Source organism: Antedon mediterranea, chromosome 8, assembly GCF_964355755.1.
Source record: "Antedon mediterranea chromosome 8, ecAntMedi1.1, whole genome shotgun sequence".
Taxonomy (NCBI): Eukaryota; Metazoa; Echinodermata; class Crinoidea; order Comatulida; family Antedonidae; genus Antedon; species Antedon mediterranea.
The window spans coordinates 13,227,795-13,232,521 of NC_092677.1; the positions used below are offsets into that span (position 1 = coordinate 13,227,795).

The 4,727-nt window shown below is 33.2% G+C and overlaps 1 long non-coding RNA gene across 2 annotated transcripts in view; it reads right to left on the reverse strand.

Annotated features, from left to right (window-relative positions):
• Positions 1-4,727, reverse strand: part of LOC140056862 (uncharacterized) — a 213,314-nt gene that overhangs the window by 67,965 nt on the left and 140,622 nt on the right. The window lies entirely within an intron of this gene.

Below are 4,727 nucleotides of genomic sequence, written 5' to 3' on the forward strand. Positions count from 1 at the left end.
ATTAATAATTGACATTTATAACAATAACGTCGATCTATTATACCCATATTAGACACAACGTTGGCGCGCGACGTGTGTATTCCGCGAACCCGTTGATTATTGAGCAAATCACTTACGTTGCGTTGCGTCAGTAGGAACCAAGCTTTACGTTGCGCGTGCGTTGCGTCAGCGGAAACCAAGCATAAAGCTTGGTTCCCACTAGAACGTAACGCAAGGACGTAAACGCAACGCAAGCGTTTTAACCAATGACAAGCGAAGTTATAGACAGCCCTGATATTTACACCTCTTTTCCACTGTTAATTTATTTTTCGCATCACGATAAGTGCGCATGAACTGAAAACTCGATTATACAGTAATACGCTTGACGTAATAGGACTACGCGAGCTACTACTGTTACCGGATTCATTTGATTACGTTCACATTAAAATTAATAATTGACATTTATAATAACGTCGATCTATTATACCCATATTAGACACAACGTTGGCGCGCGACGTGTGTATTCCGCGAACCCGTTGATTATTGAGCAAATCACTTACGTTGCGTTGCGTCAGTAGGAACCAAGCTTTACGTTGCGCGTGCGTTGCGTCAGCGGAAACCAAGCATAAAGCTTGGTTCCCACTAGAACGTAACGCAAGGACGTAAACGCAACGCAAGCGTTTTAACCAATGACAAGCGAAGTTATAGACAGTTAGCAATCACAAGCGAATAAGCCATTGCTTGTGATTGATCAAATCACTTGCGTTGCGTTACGTCCTTGCGTTGCGTCGGTAGTGGGAACCACGCTTTACGTTGCGCTTAGTTTGCGTCAGTAGGAAACAAGCTTTACGTTGGCCATCATGATCAAATATGAACATATCTTTGTTTTTAAATGTTTTCCCGTACAATAGTTGTAACAGTAGAATGTTCTGTAATTGTTATGGTAGGGCCTCCTGCTTAAAACGCACACGTTTATAGAGTGGGACCTGTGAGAGATTACTATATTGTCCGGGTAAAGACGAATGTTTTTATCATGTAGACCTACAGCATGACGCGCAAAATACATTACATTTTTGTTTTCATGTAAAACAGAATGACTTACGTAATAACATTACCGTATTCTCATTCTTTAGTGAGCTGATTTCGTTTCAATTCCGAATTCTGTTAAATTGGAATTTTGCGTTTAAAGAAACATTACAAAAATAGAACAAGTCTGTTATTTTCTTATTAAAAACTATTATTATATATTGTATTGAAGGATACGACCAGTTTGTAGAATTTATGTGATCTTCTGTAGAGGTTAATTGCTTCCGAGTATCGATGGGATTGTGTGTAATGGCTTACCGCGAGCTATCTTAATAATTAATACTTTGTTTGATTTATACAAGCGTCATCATATCGTTCATTTCTACATAATTTGTTAATGATTAAACAATACGAGCACAAGATAAAACTGTAGTATTTTTCAATAATGCATGTCACGACATTTCGTTAATATCAATTTATGAGCCAAATGCTATTTTGTTTATTTTTACAAACATTTCCTATTTTTGTAGATAAATCCAAAGGCAAATTACTGAAAAAAAATGACAATGCTGTGGCTGGATCTCAATGGAGATACAAAAATAAAAAGCGAAAAGCTAAATCAAAACGATAAAGTAAACAGCCAGAAAAGTTAGCAGAGCTTTCGGGCAACACTAGCCCTTCATATTTTTGTAGATAGATACAAACTTTTTGCACGCATCATTCAACATTCAATGTGGTTCTTTTTTTATCAGATAGACTTGCTTTTTCACTAAAGTGCGCTCAAATCGATATAATGTAAATGAATTTTAATTGATAGATAATTATAGTTATGCTTTGCTATTATAACGAACAGAACAGTCTTCTTTTAATTGCTTGATTTTCTCCTATTCCATGTATTGATGATGTTAGTTATTTACTAGTCCATATAGTTTGACAACAATGGTTTCTCTAAATGAAATATCTGGATGATCCTGAATGAATTTACCAAAATGATCGTATGTTTTTCATAATATATTCATTAATTCCGTAACCGTTGGATTTGCCCTTGGTATTTTCAAATTAAATGTTTGTTCGTTATATAGATATGTTTCTCCAATATATTACTTTTTTTTTAGAACAATCATTAAATAAAATGGACTGGGTTTGGTCAACAGAGCCACAGTCATATTGTGACTGTGGACAATGGAATGGAGACGAACTTCGACTTCAGTAGACAGAAGATTGAAAATGTTTATCAAGTTCAACTCTCCTCATCTCAGAGGGAGACTTTGTTCTGTGTAGGCATACAAGCGTCATTAAAACATCCAGTGCCAAATAAAATGTTCGTTTCTTGACATGACAGCACATATACAACATTTTTATCAAAATTGAATAAAGATATATATTGTTAGGCGAAGATTTTTTCACAAAGGAAGCTCTGACAAAAGTAGGGACCTATTATTTTTATGTAGCTGCCTACAAATTTAAATTGCTTATCAATTTTAGGATGGTATGAATGACTGACCTAGTTGACCTTAAGGTTAGAGCTCTATCCCTCCTTCCCCACTCTCTAATTCTCTCACACCAATTAAATAAATCAAAATGGGTGATAATCTTGGATAATATCCGTCTATTTAGCGATTGCATCCTTCTAATAAATAACGGAGTATTTTGGACATTTTAATTTGACTACCCTCATAGCGCATAACCATTTTGATCCATGGGTTATACCACCAGGCAATAAAAATACTACAGTAAGTATAAATATTAGTTAATGATGTTGAGTAAAGTATTAGTCATTGGTTTGGTTTGATGGAACTGAAAGAAGTTATTACTTTGATGTTTTAATATGATACTGTTATTGGACAGTATCCGATTACAATTATACTATAATAACTGCAACAGACCAACAGCAACAACAATAATAATATAGTTAATATTTCTGTGTTGATAGAATTAAAATATATTGTCAACAAAAACATGAATAAAAAGGAATTGAACATTAAATGCATAGAAATGTTTTCATTCTACAATCAGGCCTATAAGATCCTGCCTTTGATGAAATTAATATTGTCATACATCCAATCAAATGACGTCATGATTTAGTAAAAGCATGCAATATCGTGACGATACAACGATGTTATTGTTCTTTTTTTATTTGTATCAAAGACAGCATAAATGGTTATCCTATAGTTCTAGAATGGGGGGGGGGGGGAGGGGAGAACATTTAATTTCTTTTGTCATATGTAAGAAAAATGTATTATAGTATTGTGTGTCAATCGTTATCGTCCTCTAGTGTGTAGCAGCCATCTGTCCACACTATCAAACTTTATGTGACAAAAATTGTGATGTGCCCATATATGGACATGATGAGGTCATATCAATACCATATTTGGGCATATCACTACCATATTTGGGCACATCACACTTTTTTAGTTTAGTGATAGTTTATTCCTTTTATGTTGGGAGTAGGCAATTAGTAATCACCTCTTAAACAAAAACAATCTGGTGGCTAATAGGCCTGATAGGCCTACGTTTTTCATAAAAAATGTGTTATGACAGAGCCTTCATACTATCATTTCATAGTATTTTCCTTCATAAACATTTATAAATTCGAGACACGTAGACACGCCTAATTTTTGATGGACAAAATTAAATTACGGATAATGTACTATAATTAGAAATGGCGGCATCAAGGATTTTCAAAGATGCATTAAAACAGATTTACACATCAAAGTGATTTACCGCTTATAGATTGATTTAAAAAATAATAAATTTAATGATTGCATCATGGAATATAGCGGTAACTGACACTACGTATATACAGTGAGTTTGATGGATAAAGCTCTATCTACACTATCAAACTATTTTGATGTGCCCAAATATGGTAGTGATATGCCCAAATATGGTAGTGGTATGACATCATCATGTTCATGGTTACATAAATGTAATAGTGTAGACAGAGCTTAAGTGAAGAAGAAAAATTATTAGTGGGTTGTTAGACCTTACTTTTGTTAAATTGCAATTTTATTTTTAAATTAAGTGCGCGCGGAAGAAATACCCGTTTTTAAAACTCAATAAATATAATATATTTATATTAATTTGTATGCATTTTGTAGGCCTGTAGTAAAAAAGAAATTACAAGATTTTTTTTATTAATATTATTATTGACATTTTTTTTATTTGTCAAACTTAATTCTTCTGTATCTGCCTCTAAAAGTTGTCTGTAGGTACTTTTGAATTCGGGAGTCACAAAGTGGAGTACATAACAAATGAAATGATGTTACCGTAAACTAATTGTGTGTTTGATTGTAGAATTGTACCTATAAATCTGAGATTACAATACAAATCTCAGCCGGCAATATCGAACCAAGGCTACCTTAATGTTTACAGCTTATTCATATTAAATTCAAATATTCATTACTCAGTAATAAATATGTAACAATGTTTTTAATTATAAATATATATACATACAGTATACCTGTATATAATAAATACAAAGAAATGAAACAGAGAGCAGAAAGAAATATATCGAGCACCCTCTATTGTATAAGTACACCGCATCAAGTTTAAATACATTTTACAAATTATTGTTTACTTCCATCAAACGTTTTATTTTAGTTTATTTAAAATAGAAAACTGTTATGAATTACAATTTTGCAAGTGAGCCCCCTATCTAATAATTGATACACTTTTTAATTAGCGACTGTGCGAAAAGACTACATTTAGAATTACGGCCGCGG